The 18,763-nt window shown below is 31.4% G+C and overlaps 1 protein-coding gene across 11 annotated transcripts in view; it reads right to left on the minus strand.

The window, feature by feature from the left end:
- Nucleotides 1-18,763, minus strand: part of syd (JNK-interacting protein syd) — a 107,573-nt gene that overhangs the window by 75,590 nt on the left and 13,220 nt on the right. The gene's annotated exons all lie outside the window — the stretch shown is intronic.

Raw genomic sequence — 18,763 nt, forward strand, 5'->3', positions numbered from 1 at the left:
TCACCAATTTCACTTTTTATTTTTACCAATATATGTTGTTATCCTTTTATATTTTTTTTATCCAATTTTTACAATTTAAAAAACTTTTTCCTTCCGATCCGGGTTTGAACCTAGGTTTGTTGGCACCATAACAGAACGCCGTAGCACACTCAGCCACAAATGACATTGAACACGAAGCGTCGAAACGTCAATTCAAATGTTTGGGTTAGAGGTAATCATAATATGACACCAAGTCATAACTAGGGCTGTGGAGTCGAGCCAATTTTGCTCGACTCCGACTCCAGCATTTTTCATCAGCTCGACTCCGACTCCGGAGTCGACTCCGGGTAATATAACTAAATCTCATTTAATACCACTAACTTGTAGATCTATTGTGGGGGTACCGTAAGTGGATCGATATAAAGTATCGTATTTATTTATGTGTGCAAAAAAAAGGGTCTTAATTTCACATTAGATGCCAATTGAACTCTATATTTCAAATTTAGGGCAATGTTTAATAAATAAAATAATGTTATAAATACCCATCATAATATACTCTGCACAACTTTGTATTTAGATCTACATTTTGATAAAATCTCAAATCAGACTTCTACAAAATCTCGGGCAATATTTGGGAAATATTTATAATTGTTTAGACAATGTCGCAAAAACGCATTTATGAATCATTCATTGAAAAATTTGAAAATTTGAGTCATTTCTACAAGTTTTCGACATAGCAGTGAGTATCAGTGAGAATACAATTTTGGAAAAATTTTTGTCTAGTAAATAAAATTTTGCAAAATTTTCTACAGAAACAAAATTCTGACTAAATTTTCTGTAGTAATAAAATTTTGGCAAAATTTGCTATAGAAATCAAATTTTTATCAAATATATAGAAACAAAATTTTGAATAAAATTTTTATAGAAATAAAATTTGGCATAATTTCTTATAGAAATAAAGGTTTGAAAAAATTATCGATAGAAATACAATTAAAAAAAAAAAATTTGTGTAGCAAACAAAATTTTGCAAAATTTTCTATAGAAATAAAATTTTGCAAAATATTCTATAGGAACAAAATTTTGACTAAATTTTCTATAGAAATAAAATGTTGACTAAATTTTATATAGAAAAATATATTTCTATAGTAATAAAATTTTGAATACATTTTTTATAGCAGTGAGTATCAGTGAGCATCAGTAAGAAAAAAAAATTTGAGAAAATTTGCTATAGAAATAAAATTTGACAATTTTTTCTTATAGAAATAAAATTTTGAAAAAATTATCAATAAAAATACAATTTTAGAAAAATTTTTGTGTAGTAAATAAAATTCTGCAAAGTATTCTACAGAAACAAAATTTTAACTAAATTTTCTATGGAAATAAAATTTTGAAAAAATTTTGTAATAAAAAAATGTATTAGTATAAAAGTTTGGCAAAATTTTCTATAGAAATAAAATTTTGACTTAAATTTTTATAGAAATAAAATTATCAATAGAAATAATATTTTGAAAAAAATTTTGTGTAACAAACAAAATTTTGCAAAATTTTCTATAGAAATAAAATTTTTGTTGTTGTATTTTTGATTTCAGCTTAAAATCATACATTGCCTAAACTACAAGTGTAGCTTAACCAACAGAGGAAAAGAATGTTTGTCAAATTTATTTGGGCAAAGCCCTGTAGACTGCAAGATGGTTGGATGGACGTACGTTTCGGAATTACCACATTCCTAATCAAGATCCTCTACTTTTGCAAAATATTCTATAGAAACAAAATTTTGACTCAATTTTCTATAGAAATAAAATTTTGACTAAATTTTCTATAGAAAAAAATATTTCTATGTTATAGTAATAAAATTTTGAATACAGTTTTTATAGGAATACAATTTTGACAAAATTTGCTATAGAAATAAAATTTTGACAAAACTTTTTATAGAAATAACATTTTGACAAAACTTTCTATAAAAAACAAATTTTCTGCCAATATTCCACATATGTATATGGCCTTAAAATAAAATTAAAAAAAAATTTTCGATTGTTCGAAATATTTCAAATAAATTGATATGCACGCTCATAAAAAATCGCTTCTGTAACATATACTCCCAAACATATTTTGCTTCAAGCATATACATTTTTGGGTATTGCCCAAACATTTATATGTTTGATCTCTTCCAATATATAATATGTTTGAAAGCATATTAGTCTAAACAATATATGTTTGGGTAGTCTAAGTTCCAAACACTTTGTATTTTTGCATCCAAATTCAATAATGTTGTCTTCCAAAAAACAATATGTTATTATGTGAACGTATAATATGTTTGGAAGCATTTTGCACCCAAAAATATTATATGCTTAAAAAAATTCTCCCAAACAATATTGTGCTCAAAATTTTATTTATTTATATATTTACAATCATAACGAATAATGAAAAAAAAAACAGGTAATATAGGTGCTAACAACATAGGTTTTCGACCTGAATGCTCAAAATTTTGTTTCTGCCCAATTGTATATTCCCCCACATCTTTCTCACTTCCACGAGATTTTTTAGTTCTTAGCACCTTTTTCTGTAATACAAACATTGTAGAAGAAATTATTCAATTGTATGATTTTTTTTTATTTTAATTTTAACTTTTGCCGGACGGGGATTCGAACAGCGGACCACACAGTTTGTAAGGATCAAAGAAGTAGCTGATCAATTGCCCAAGGAAAAATAAAATGTTAATTTTGTAATAACAAGCAACAACCACCAACTTAATTCAATATCGCTCCCTGTTAAATAGCGCTCCAAGCTACTAAACACATATATGTTTATAGGCTATTTCTAAATTAATATATGTTTGCATCCAAGCATATTATATTCACAAACATTTTATGTCCCAAACATAATATGTTCTAACATATTAACATATATGTCCCAAACATGTTATGCTAGTTTATGAACATTATATGCTTGCACTCAAAAATATTGTGTTTAAAAATTTGTGTTCCACACATATAATGTTTATAGCCAAACATATGAAAAACAGTCTTTTTCATCCGTGTACCTACGCCAAGTTTCAAGTCGATAATTTGTTTTGATTTCACCATACGGACGGAGATAGGTAGATCGACCGCAGATTTCTCAACGACCTAGAATATACAGACTTTATACGGTCTGAAACCAATATTTCGATGTGTTAAAAACGGAATAACGAAGTATGTTAATGGCGAAAGGTATAAAAACACAAATTATTTGATTTCTTCGGAACTTGTTAATTAATATTCTATTTGAATTAAAAATTTTATTGATTTTGGTCGAAACATTCTACAAATAGACCTCGCTTTACGTGGCAGATACGTTCCAAAAAACACGACGCAAAGTGAATTATGACTTTTTATGGCAAACTATGCAAAGATTGGGGATAGATAATAACGCAACTTTGAAAATCTATCGACGAAAAGTGAAAACTAGTACTAATTCAACAGCGACGCAAATTCGAAACAACGCATAACGAAACGACGCAAACCGAGGTCTAGGTGTATTAAGTTTGAGTAATTGAGGCATTTATTTGTTTTTTGTTCCACTGTTAATTTATTTATAATTAATTGTCTGTTAGATGAATTAATATTCTTATAATTTTACAAAAGTTTAAATTTTTCATAAAATTTGCGATTTTAATTATTGTTTGACTTTTCTTTAGATTTGCGTCAAAATTTTATTAAAAAATGTGTAGTACACTGAAAAAAAATATTTACGTGATATTAATGGTTACGCAACCTAAATTTTAGCATGCGGAATTTACAAAATATTAAGGACAAATTTCTTTAAAATAATGAAAATTTAATTAAAATAAAGTTGATAATATATGCTTCAAAATGTTTTTTCATTAAAGTTAGGACACAAATTTTGTAAATTTGCGTCCCTCCGTTAAAGTAGCATGTCTTTGAACTAAGGCAAATTTTCCTTAAAGTAAAGAAACGCATTTTTGATTTAAAGAAATTGTCCTTAAATTAAGATAAAAACGCTTCAAATATAGGCTAAGACTTATTTTGAGGATTTAACGTCTTTGGTTTAAAGTTTTTGAATTTATAATTTGGATTTTTTAACTGGCATTTGCTTTCTTAATAAACCGCGAAAAGAGAATGAAAATTTGATAAATAAGATTTGTATCCTAGTTGTAATTTTATATGTCCTAGATTGAAAGCCATATAGGTCGCTAAAAAATGTCTTTATTTTAAAGAAACCGCATCTTTGGCTCGGAATCAATACCAAAATCCTTAAGGGAAGGTCAAAATCTTTGGATCCAAGTAAACTTTTTTTCGAGTGTATGTACGTTTATTTCCGAGAAAAATTTTCAATTGAAAATTTGTGTTTATTGAATTAAAGTGTTAAAAAACATTCACTCATTTTGTTTACAATATTTTTGAATTTTATTAAAAAGTTAATTTTTTAAATGATTGAGTTTTCAATTTAAAATATTTTAGTGATATTGCTGTGACTGGAACCCCATCTTTTCCATTTTTCTCTAGGAGCAGTGCCCCCATTTCCACCCCTATATATAGACTCTCAAACACATTTCACAATATCCGTTTCTACCATCGGATAGAGCACTAAAAGATCTATCTTTCACATATAAATCTGGATCCCCATCTTTTTCCATTTGGCCACAGTGGTCACTTTTCTCTTGAGGAACAGTGGGTCCACTTTTTTCCAAGCCATATATTGAGACTCTCAAACACATTTAGCTGTATCCGTTTTTACCATCGGATAGAGCACTAAAAGATCTATCTTTCACATATAAATCTGGAACCCATTTGGCCACAGCGGTCACTTTTCTCTTGAGGAACAGTGGGTCCACTTTTTTCCAAGCCTTATATTGAGACTCCCAAACACATTTAGCTGTATCCGTTTTTACCATCGGATAGAGCACTAAAAGATCTATATTTCACATATAAATCTGGAGCCCCATTTTTTCCATTTGGCCACAGTGGTCACTTTTCTCTCTGTCTGGTATATGCAACATTACTGCGATTCGAAAGATTTCTGGCAAAAGGTTTTAATTCCAATCGAAAGCTATGGTTTCAGTTTATCTTCGGCTTTTCTATCTCTTCCCGGTTGGCCTATTTATGCCAATTTCTATGGAGGATTATATCGCAAAGAAAAAAAATTATTCGTACATAACTCATATTTTCACATATAGGTGGCGCTGAAACGAATTTTCATATACGCATTTATTTTCCCTTACATCTAATTAATTGGGTTTTGCAACCAAAATCAATGACAATTTCGATTGAGCCAGTAAAAAATTAATGAAATGTGTTTTAGTCAAATATATTTTTATTTCTAATTAATTCTCTGATGGTAATTTCAATAAACAAATTAATAAGATCACTTAATTTCGTGCTTGAATCAGAAAGTTTTTTTCTGTGGTTGACTCCCACGGATATATCAAAATAGTCACACAGATCAAGAATTTATCATATACAATCCGATATAGATGTTACCAAAGGAATGTTAAAAGAAGTAAGTAAAGTCTAAAGTCGGGCGGGGCCGACTATAGTATACCCTTCACCCCTATGTAGGCCAAAATTTGTGTTACCATCTCAACTACTTCACATTTGCTGGAAGCTATATAAAGGAGACAATTTTTTTACTTCTACAAAATCTCTAGAATTAAAATTTAAATCGGCAAACGCTATCCAGTTAATTGGAGGAAACTTCCATTGAAAATGGGTCTAAAATGTGTAACAGTCTACCATATTTCCCCAACTCTGGTGTACGTATATATGGGAGCTATATATAATCATGTGTGTGAAAATAAATTATAATGGATCTCGTTATAAAACCACAAAATAAGCGCCCCCCTATATGTCAAATTTGGAACTAAAGTTACATTATAATGGATTTATGGTCAAAAAATAATTGTAACAAAATGCACAAAACGCGCAAATTAGTTAAAATAATATATCAGATTGTATAATATAGGTCGAACTCTATCCAAAAAGGCGTACCAATACTCCATAACAATCAGTGGTGTGGAGATATGGCCACTTTTATACAGTGGGTCACAGACTGCAAACAAACAAGTGTGGGTTGACAAAACCAACTGGGAATGGAAGTAGAAATCGGGATCTACCAAACAACATAAGCCTTGTGTTCCAGACCCGCTGGGGAGCCGAGATATTGCCCACTTTGTGTTATGGGCCACTCATCCTGGAAAGAAATTTCCAAATTTCTTCCAAATGGAAATATGTGGACTGACCAAACCAACGTGGAATGGAAGTAGAAACCGAGATCTACTCAAGCACATAACTCATGTGTTCCAGACCCGCTGGGGACCGAGATATTGGCCATTTTGTGTTATGGTCCACTCATCCTGGAAAGAAATTTCCAAATTTCTTCCAAATGGAAATATGTGGGCTGACTATACCAACGTGGAATGAAAGTAGATACCGAGATCTACTCAAGCACATAACTCATGTGTTCCAGACCCGCTGGGGACCCGAGATATTGGCCATTTTGTGTTATGGGCCACTCATCCTGGAAAGAAATTTCCCAATTTCTTCCAAATGGAAATATGTGGGCTGACCATACCAACGTGGAATGAAAGTAGATACCGAGATCTACTCAAGCACATAACTCATGTGTTCCAGACCCGATGGGGACCCGAGATATTGGCCATTTTGTGTTATGGGCCACTCATCCTGGAAGGAAATTTCCAAATTTCTTCCAAATGGAAATATGTGGGCTGACCAAACCAACGTGGAATGGAAGTAGAAACCGAGATCTACTCAAAAACACAAACCTTGTGTTCCAGACCCGCTGGGGAGCCGAAATATTGGCCATTTTGTGTTATGGGCCACTCATCCTGGAAAGAAATTTCCAAATTTCTACCAAATGGAAATATGTCGGCTGACCAAACCAACGCGGAATGGAAGTAGAAACCGAGATCTACTCAAAAACACAAACCTTGTGTTCCAGACCCGTTGGGGACCCGAGATATTGGCCATTTTGTGTTATGGGCCACTCATCCTGGAAAGAAATTTCCAAATTTCTTCCAAATGGAAATATGTGGGCTGACCAAACCAACGTGGAATGGACGTAGAAACCGAGATCTACTCAAAAACACAAACCTTGTGTTCCAGACCCGTTGGGGACCCGAGATATTGGCCACTTTGTGTTATGGGCCACTCATCCTGGAAACAAATTTCCAAATTTCTACCAAATGGAAATATGTGGGCTAACCAAACCAACGTGGAATGGAAGTAGAAACCGAGATCTACTCAAGCACATAACTCATGTGTTCCATACCCGCTGGGGACCCGAGATATTGACCATTTTGTGTTATGGACCATTCATCCTGGAAAAAAATTTCCAAATTTCTTCAATAATTGAATTGAATGATTTCAAATTGTATTCAAATATAATTTTAATGTTTATGGAAGTGTTCAATATTCTCCATTCCCTCGAAATTTGGAAATTTCTTTCCAGGATGAATGGTCCATAACACAAAATGGTCAATATCTCGGCTCCCCAGCGGGTCTGGAACACACGGTTTGTGTTTTTGATTAGATCTCGGTTTCTACGTCCATTCCACGTTGGTTTGGTCAGCCCACATATTTCCATTTGGAAGAAATTTGGAAATTTCTTTCCAGGATGAGTGGCCCATAACACAAAATGGCCAATATTTCGGCTCCCCAGCGGGTCTGGAACACAAGGTTTGTGTTTTTGAGTAGATCTCGGTTTCTACGTCCATTCCACGTTGGTTTGGTCAGCCCACATATTTCCATTTGGAAGAAATTTGGAAATTTCTTTCCAGGATGAGTGGCCCATAACACAAAATGGCCAATATCTCGGGTCCCCAGCGGGTCTGGAACACATGAGTTATGTGCTTGAGTAGATCTCGGTTTCTACTTCCATTCCACGTTGGTTTGGTCAGCCCACATATTTCCATTTGGTAGAAATTTGGAAATTTCTTTCCAGGATGAGTGGCCCATAACACAAAGTGGCCAATATCTCGGGTCCCCAACGGGTCTGGAACACAAGGTTTGTGTTTTTGAGTATATCTCGGTTTCTACGTCCATTCCACGTTGGTTTGGTCAGCCCACATATTTCCATTTGGAAGAAATTTGGAAATTTCTTTCCAGGATGAGTGGCCCATAACACAAAATGGCCAATATCTCGGGTCCCCAGGGGGTCTGGAACACATGAGTTATGTGCTTGAGTAGATCTCGGTTTCTACTTCCATTCCACGTTGGTTTGGTCAGTCCACATATTTCCATTTGGAAGAAATTTGGAAATTTCTTTCCAGGATGAGTGGCCCATAGCACAAAATGGCCAATATCTCGGGTCCCCAGGGGGTCTGGAACACATGAGTTATGTGCTTGAGTAGATCTCGGTTTCTACTTCCATTCCATGTTGGTTTGGTCAGTCCACATATTTCCATTTGGAAGAAATTTGGAAATTTCTTTCCAGGATGAGTGGCCCATAACACAAAGTCGGCAATATCTCGGCTCCCCAGCGGGTCTGGAACACAAGGCTTGTGTTGTTTGGTAGATCCCGATTTCTACTTCCATCCCCAGTTGGTTTTGTCAACCCACACTTGTTTGTTTGCAGTCTGTGACCCACTGTATAAAAGTGGCCATATCTCCACACCACTGATTGTTATGGAGTATTGGTACGCCTTTTTGGGTAGAGTTCGACCTATATTATACAATATGATACATTATTTTAACTAATTTGCGCGTTTTTTGCATTTTGTTACAATTATTTTTTGATCATAAATCCATTATAATGTAACTTTAGTTCCAAATTTGACATATAGGGGGCGCTTATTTTGTGGTTTTATAACGAGATCCATTATAATTTATTTTCACACACATTATATAATCTGAACCGATTTTGACTAAATGTGACATGTATACACGGATGAAAAAGACTGTTTTTCATATGTTTGGCTACCCGTGTAAAAATTGGAGGATCCAATCCTATCTAATAATATCAAATTTTATCTAATTTAATCTGTTCAGATATTGGTTCAGATATAATTAGATCTGCACAGATATGCTATATATGGCGCTAGATCTGGTTAGATATAATCGCAGATCTCATCATATATAGTGTAATATCTAATTATATCTCCCATATCTAATAATATATGATTGGATAGAACCATGTATAGCACTATATATAATAAGATATGGTACATATAACATCATATCTGACTATCTATGGGGTTAAATATGGTCCAAAAGGTAATAAAAAATCATGAACACGTTAAAACTACTTGAAATACCTCTTTATATAAGAAAAACCATTGCAGAGTACGCTAAGTCAACTTAGCATTTTTTGATGGAGTTCGTTGTTTTTTATTCGCATTGATGTGAATTGCATCCTTTCAAATGTTCGAATTTATTGGACACTTCTATCAAAAGTTATTGTTAATATTGTACGCAGTCTGTGACAAAAGTTTTACAAATTTCCAATCCAAAAAGGAAAAAAAAAAATGTTCGTTCTAAATTGGTCTAAGTCATTTTTAGCCATGGTCTATTATAATTATTTTCAATTCGTACATACTAAAAAAATCCACAATAAACGTGATTTTAAGACCGAAAAAAGTGAATTTATATCTTAAACGGTTTTTGAGAATTCCAAAACACTTTTAACTTGTTTCCTGTAAAATTCACCTTTTAGACTTAGCGTACTTTGGAATGGAGACATCGATATTTTCTAATAAATGGGTTTTATACATTATAAAAGTCCTTCATGTTTCCATTAAATTAGACAATTCGGCCTTTAGTGTGAACAGCCTTTCAGTCTCAACAAAAACCCATTAATAACACAAAAATAACCCAAGAAAGGCGAAAAAATTAAGAAATACTTAATTGTTTTAATTTGGTAAATTGTAGTTTCTTTTATTACGGAGATTATGTAGGTAAGTAGATTGTATTTGTCATTTCTTACGTAGTACTTTCCATATATTGTTTTAATACTTTCTAGATTAGGAAAAAGGAAACCACGGTGGTATTGGTTACCATGCCCGCCTTACATTCAAAAGGTCATGCGTTCAATCCCAGTTCCGACCAAAAATTATCTCGGCGGTGGATTATCTCCTCACAGTAATGCTGGTGACATTTCTTACTGCTTCAAAGATTCTCTAAGTTTTCTCAACGCAACGTGAATTGCCGTTCAGACTCGATTATAAGAAAGATGTCCCATGTTATTGAGCTAAACATTGAATCGGACATCACTCGATATGTTGATCACTGTTCACGAATTCTCTTTAAATGTGAGTATTAAAAGCAACATAAAATTATAGCCTTTTTAGCAACTTTTATTGCAACTTAAAGAAGAATGATCCAAAGCAATCCTTATACTAGCTTACATAGTTCAATTTAATTCCTAATACTATTTACTAAATTTCATTACAGATTGCCTTAAAGAAAAAACAAACGAAAAAAACCCTGGACAACAATACCTCCTTAATTGACTTTGATGGAATTCAATTTATATTAAAATTTTTTAAGTGTATGTAATGGTTATGGTTAGGTTATGGAGTGTATGTAATGCATATACTTTTTGTATTTTTAAATAAATTAATTGATCTCATATTATATACAAATTATGGACTTTTATTATGAGCAGGTATCCTATGCTGTTGAAAGATCTCGAAAGATACAAATGTATCAAATAATATACAATTATATCAAATTAGATCTGATTAGATGTGTCTCATTTTTGAGATCTGATCAGATCCAATTTCATAGTATTTAGATCTGACCAGATATAACCATTTTTCGGATCTGCTCAGATCTTGGCAAAGATCTAACCATATCAAATCAGATCCCCCAATTTTTACACGGGTATAAACATTATATGTTTGGAACACAAATTTTTAAACACAATATTTTTGAGTGCAAGCATATAATGTTCATAAACTAGCATAACATGTTTGGGACATATATGTTAATATGTTGGAACATATTATGTTTGGGACATAAAATGTTTGTAAATATAATATGCTTGGATGCAAACATATATTAATTTAGAAATAGCCTATAAACATATATGTGTTTAGTAGCTTGGAGCGCTATTTAACAGGGAGCGATATTGAATTAAGTTGGTGGTTGTTGCTTGTTATTACAAAATTAACATTTTATTTTTCCTTGGGCAATTGATCAGCTACTTCTTTGATCCTTACAAACTGTGTGGTCCGCTGTTCGAATCCCCGTCCGGCAAAAGGTAAAATTAAAATAAAAAAAATCATACAATTGAATAATTTCTTCTACAATGTTTGTATTATAGAAAAAGGTGCTAAGAACTAAAAAATCTCGTGGAAGTGAGAAAGATGTGGGGGAATATACAATTGGGCAGAAACAAAATTTTGAGCATTCAGGTCGAAAACCTATGTTGTTAGCACCTATATTACCTGTTTATTTTCATAATTCATTATGATTGTAAATATATAAATAAATAAATAAAATTTTGAGCACAATATTGTTTGGGAGAATTTTTTTTTAAGCATATAATATTTTTGGGTGCAAAATGCTTCCAAACATATTATATGTTCACATAATAACATATTGTTTTTTGGAAGACAACATTATTGAATTTGGATGCAAAAATACAAAATGTTTGGAACTTAGACTACCCAAACATATATTGTTTAGACCAATATGCTTTCAAACATATTATATATTGGAAGAGATCAAACATATAAATGTTTGGGCAATACCCAAAAATGTATATGCTTGAAGCAAAATATGTTTGGGAGTATATGTTACAGAAGCTATTTTTTGTGAACGTGTAGTTAGAATAATAATTCTGCTATCTATGCGAAATTTCACGTAAATGGGAGTATAACTTTGGCCCCCCTGGTCATATGAGTGCAAATCGGACGGAAGATATATATGGGAGCCATATCTAAATCTGAACCGATTTTAACCAAATATGGCACAAATACCAATACTAGTAGTACTCCTTGTGCGAAATTTGATGCAAATCACGGCAAAACCATGGATTTTGAGGCCATATAAGTTCAAATCGGACGAAAGATATATAAGGGAGCTATATCTAAATCTGAATCGATTTTGACCATATTTAGCACATACAATAGTATCGTTAAAAGTACCGCTTGTGCAAAATTTGACGGAAGATATATATGGGAGCCATATCTAAATCTGAACCGATTTTAACCAAATATGGCACAAATACCAATACTAGTAGTACTCCTTGTGCGAAATTTGATGCAAATCACGGCAAAACCATGGATTTTGAGGCCATATAAGTTCAAATCGGACGAAAGATATATAAGGGAGCTATATCTAAATCTGAATCGATTTTGACCATATTTAGCACATACAATAGTATCGTTAAAAGTACCGCTTGTGCAAAATTTGAAATAAGTCAGGGCAAAACTCGGGCTTTTGAGACCATATAAGTCCAAATCGGGCGAAAGATATATATGTGTGCTATATCTAAATCTGAACCGATTTTAACAAAATTTGACATATTTAACGATACTATTAAACGTACACATTGTGCAAAATTTGAAGCAAATCACGGCAAAACTCTGGCTTTTGTGGCCATATAAGTTCAAATCGGACGAAAGATATATATGGGAGCTATATCTAAATTTGAACCGATTTCAATCAAATTTACCAAGCATTGGTAGAATGTCAATTCTACCCTCTGTGCAAAATTTCACAAAGATCGGTAGTAAACTTTGGCCTCTGTGATAATATGAGTCTAAATCGGATGGGAGCTATATCTAAATCTGAACCGATTTGGCTGATATTTTGCAAGATTTTCGAGACTCATAAAATATTTGGATGTACGGTATTTCAAGAAAATCGGTTGATAAACACGCTAAATATGACCAAATCGGGGATAAATATATATGGCTGCTATATCTAAACCTGACCAGATTTTTTCCAAAACCAATAGCGATTGTCTCTGTCCCAAGAAACGACCCTATGCCAAATTTGAGGACGATCGGTCTTAAATTGCGAGATGTACTTTGTGCACAAAATTGCATATACAGACAGACGGACAGACAGAGAGACAGACAGACAGACAGACAGACGGACATCGCTAAATCGACTCAGAATTTAATTCTAAGCCGATCGGTATACTAAAAGATGGGTCTATGACAATTATTTCTTGGCGTTACATACAAATGCACAAACTTATTATACCCTGTACAACAGTAGTGGTGAAGGGTATAATTATTATAACCCCCTTTATTTGATGTAGTGAACAATATGGGATAATGGAAATCCATTGGATAATTTGCATTTTTAACGACGTTTTGATAAGATATGAAAAACTCTTGTGATAATGTTCACAAAATTATCGCTTAACAATTACTTCTCATTTTATAAGGCTCACTTCCGTCTTTAATTCATATAAATAGTAAACCAACAGGTTTCCAGTATCACGGCAATGGAGTTTAGGTGAGTATCTCAAGTAACAAAGTTCTATGAATGTATAAAAGTGACGTAAGTCTAACAAAATAAAAACAAATGGCGATAACATTTTATTAAATAAACGAGCTCAAAAGTACTTGACTAAATAAAAAAGCAAAAGCAGCAGTTTTAACTGCTCTTTTTGGTAGCCACAGAGACATGTCGAAAAAAGGCGTGTAATCCAAACGTGATTTTATACCAGTCGCTATCATTTGCCCCACAATTCTAACAAATTAAACAGAGAAAAAAAACAAACGTAAGAGTACATATAGAACATTTGAACAGAAAACATCAAAAGGTTGACATAAATATGACGCCAATAACGCCAGAAATCAATGAATATCTTAAATAGTTTTTATAGTCGCATCAATAAAGTAAATCAGTTTATGTTAATATCGTTACATAGGCGCCACGCAAGCACAACGAACGACAAAATAATGATACATAAGCAAAAATGAACATATGGATTCCCATTGAAGAATAATAACACATGGTTGCCAGATTTTTCGAGAGAGATCCCCAAAATTTGGAAGTTATATCCGCAAACAATCTGAAATATTTTTCCCCATGAAAAATCCCAAAAGGAAAATTCATATAATTATTCTATGTATGTAAATTTAATTCTTTGAAAAAGAAGAACAATCTGATATTATCGAATTCTTTAATATGTAAGGACTTCAGCAAGTCTGTCAGGTGGTCAACTGTTGTAATCGATGTGTGTTTTGCAATAAAAATGTACGAGTCATTTTCAGAAAGTTATACTATCCCCTATGTTCTGGTGTACGAATTCGCAAAACGCAAAATTTTTGATTGCCTATAACTTCTGAACTATTCCATCTTTTGCCAAAACAAAATTCCTTGTACATAAGAGCAGTGTGTAAAAACTTCGTGTTATATATCTTTGTAGTTCGGAAAATTGATATTAAGGAAAATTTTGCGTTTTGCGAATTCGTATAAAACCACCCAGCAAACAAATTTGGAAGTTCTTCTTAAGGCACAAATTTAAAAGCACTTCCACAAATGTCCTCCCAAAGGTATTCTTCATTTTAACTGCTCAGGAAGTTCATTTGAGTAAATTTGTATACCCTTCACCATAGGATCGGGGTATATTAACTTTGTCATTCCGTTTGTAACACATCGAAATATTGCTCTAAGACTCCATAAAGTATATATATTCTAGGTCGTGGTGAAATTCTGAGTCGATCTGAGCATGCCCGTCTGTTGAAATCGCGCTAAATTCCGAACGAAACAAGCTATCGACTTAAAACTTGGCACAAATTGTTGTTATTGATGTAGGTCGGAAGGTATTGCAAATGGGCAATATCGGTCCACTTTTACGTATATCGCCCATATAAACGGACACCCAAATTTAGCTTGCAGATCCTCTAAGAGAAGCAAATTTCATTCGATCCCGCTGAAATTTGGTACATGGTGTTAGTATATGGTCTCTAACCATGCAAAAATTCGTCCACATCGGTCCATAATTATATATAGCCCCCATATAAACCGATCCCCAGATTTGGCTTGCGGAGCCTCTAAGAGAAGCAATTTTCATCCGATCCGGTTGAAATTTGATACATGGCGTAATTATATGGTATCTAACAACTATGCAGAAATTGGTCCAATATAAACCGATCACCAAATTTGACCTCTTGAAGGAGCAAAATTCATCCGATCCGGTTCAAATTTGGAACGTGGTGTTAGTATATGGCTGCTAACAACCATACCAAAATTGGTCCATATCGGTCTATAGTTATATATAGCCGATCTCCAATCACACAAAAATTGGTCCCTATCGGTTCATAATCATGGTTGCCACTCGAGCCAAAAATAATCTACCAAAATTTTATTTCTATAGAAGTTTTGTCACAATTTTATTTCTATAGAAAATTTTGTCAAAATTTTATTTCTATAGAAAATTTTGTGAAAATTTCATTTCTATAGAAAATTTTGTTAAAATTTCATTTCTATAGAAAATTTTTTCAAAACTTTATTTCTATAGAAAATTTTGTCAAAATTTTATTTCTATAGAAAATTTTTTCAAAACTTTATATCTATAGAAAATTTTGTCAAAATTTTATTTCTATAGAATTATATACGTATTTAATCGATCTTTTTTTATTTAATATATACCACGTATGTACTTACATACAATTTAGAAGACGGTGTTTGGAGGTTTAAGATACCTTGCCATCGGCAAGCGTTACCGCAACTTAAGTAATTCGATTGTGAATGGCAGTGTTTAGAAGAAGTTTCTACGCAATCCATGGTGGAGGGCCGAACTTACGGCCGTATATACTTGTCATTATTGATTTTTCTTTTAACGTGGTTACTATGTTAGGTTTCTGGGCCTAAATTATTTTTTCTCGGTTAATATTTTGAATCAATTACGGTGAAACCTCTCAAAAGAGGACACTTATGGTCGTCTAAATTTTGTCCATATTTGGAAGGTGTCTACTTATGAGACGTTAATTTTCATGTTTTAATATAGCAAACGTCTCACGACAACTTTCCGCTTTTGACAGGTTTCAGGTTTTCAGTGTATCAAGTTTGAGAGGTTTCACTGTAATTTCATCATACAAAATGTTAAGCACTCAATTAAAAATTTATCATCCATGATTTGACAAGATTTAATACATATATATTTGTCTTCACATATATTTTTGCATTCCTAATTTAGTATTTTGGTGAAAAACACCGAAGGTGGGTACTATCACCTTTACTTCAAAAATTAGTAGAATCAATTAAATTTTTAATTTAACATTTTTTTTTTAAATTCAGTTAAAATTTTAATTGTAAAATTTTTGTTGGTCAAGTTTCAGGACTGCAACAGGCCGATTGAGGACATCTGTAGAATGTTTTAGAATTTTACCCTGCTTAAGAAAGGTGGTGAGTATAGAAATGTGATTTTAACACCTACCAAAAATGAATATAAAGAACCCTTAAAAGCCAACATCAAATGTTACTTTGCGTGGAAATGTTATTTTTACAAGCAAGAACTCTCAATGTATTTCGTACTCATATCGTAGACAATACGATTAATGTGACAAAGTAACAGTGATCCAAATATAGCTATTTCCTGCAATGCTCGAAAGACTTTTTTTCATCGTCGTACGATTTTCGTTCGATGCAAATAGTATGTCAGTCAATGATGTAGTCGGCGGTTTAAGCACTTGCCACCATGAGTTCCAAATAAAGAACATGTCTACAATACTCTGCTACAGTTCATTAACTTCTGCCGATTACTGTAGTTTGAATTGTGCGGAAAAGCCACGAAAAGCTTTGAATTTAACGACACTTTTTATCTTCGATGGATACAGTGGCAATGGCTGGTGTCATATAAATCGCAAGCAATTTGCCACCAAATGATATGGGATGAATCATTCAATTCAATGAAATTTAAGCATGGAAATTTACTTACTATGTAATCTACATTTAAAGAAATTTGTTTGTGTAAATGAAAACAAAACCTATTTTTGCCAAGTGATAACTTTTTATCATTAAAAATTGAATCAAAGTGTTTCTTATCTTTATTGGAAATGACTACGTTGGCCCGAATTATCGCATGTGACATCATTTCTTATTAAATTAGGGGAAGTTTCACAGATATGCCATGCATTATAAAATCACTTCTAACCCGAAATAAAAATATTGTATTCATAATTAATCTATGATGGGCATTCCAGACTATATTGTATCAAGAATTTGAAAACGTAATGTAGTAGTACATTTATTTATTGACAAATGCGATTCTCCATGTCCAGACCTACTGATGTCACATTTGGTGTTCGTGGTTCGCTTTTTTATTTAATGGATCATAAACTGAATCTTAATAATCACATTACTACAATTGTGAACAAGGCCATTGGAGTTCGAGGCACAGTTGCCACATGTGGCAAAAATAACCTACCAAAATTTGAAGAAACATTTACCAATAATCTACCAAACTAAAAAAATCTAAATTTTATTTCTATGGAAAATTTTGTCCAAATTTTATTTCTATTGTTAAATTTCGTAAAAAATTTATTTCTATAGAAAATTTTCTCAAAATTTTATTTCTATAGAAAATTTTCTCAAAATTTTATTTCTATGGAAAATTTTCTCAAAATTTTATTTTTATGGAAATTTTTCTCAAAATTTTATTTCTATAGAAAATTTTATCAAAATTTTATTTCTATGGAAAATTTTCTCAAAATATTATTTCTATAGAAAATTTTGTCAAAATTTTATTTCGATAGAAAATTTTCTCAAAATTTTATTTCTATGGAAAATTTTCTCAAAATTTTATTTCTATAGAAAATTTTTTCAAAATTTTATTTCTATAGAAAATTTTATTTCGATAGAAAATTTTGTCAAAATTTTATTTCTATAGAAAATTTTCTCAAAATTTTATTTTTATGGAAATTTTTCTCAAAATTTTATTTCTATAGAAAATTTTGTCAAAATTTTATTTCGATAGAAAATTTTGTCAAAATTTTATTTCTATAGCAATTTTTTTCAAAATTTTATTTTTATTGAAATTTTTCTCAAAATTTCAGAAAAAAGTTTTCTCACAATTTTATTTCTATGGAAAATTTTCTCAAAATTTTATTTTTATGGAAATTTTTCTCAAAATTTTATTTCTATAGAAAATTTTGTCAAAATTTTATTTCTATAGAAAATTTTGTCAAAATTTTATTTCTATAGAAAATTTTGTCAAAATTTTATTTCTATAGAAAATTTTTTCAAAATTTTATTTCTAGGAAAATTTTGCCAAAATTTTATTTCTAGGAAAATTTTGCCAAAATTTTATTTCTATAGAAAATTGTCTCAAAATTTTATTTGATAGAAAATTTTCTCAAAATTTTATATCTATAGAAATTTTCTCAAAATTTTATTTGTATAAAAAATTTTCTTACAATTTTATTTTTATGGAAATTTTTCTCAAATTTTTATTTCTATAGAAAATTTTGTCAAAATTTTATTTCTATAGAAAATTTTGTCAAAATTTTATTTCTATAGAAAATTTTGTCAAAGTTTTATTTCTATAGAAAATATTGTCAAAATTTTATTTCTATAGAAAATTTTGTCAAAATTTTATTTCTATAGAAAATTTTGTCAAAATTTTATTTCTATAGAAAATTTTGTCAAAATTTTATTTCTATAGAAAATTTTGTCAAAATTTGATTTCTATAGAAAATTTTGTCAACATTTTATTTCTATAGAAAATTGTCTCAAAAATTTTTTTTTGATAGAAAATTTTCACAAAATTTTATTTCTATAGAAATTTTCTCAAAATTTTATTTGTATAAAAAATTTTCTTAAAATTTTATTTTTATGGCAATTTTTCTCAAATTTTTATT

This window comes from Haematobia irritans, chromosome 4 (genome assembly GCF_050003625.1).
Source record: "Haematobia irritans isolate KBUSLIRL chromosome 4, ASM5000362v1, whole genome shotgun sequence".
NCBI lineage: Eukaryota > Metazoa > Arthropoda > Insecta > Diptera > Muscidae > Haematobia > Haematobia irritans.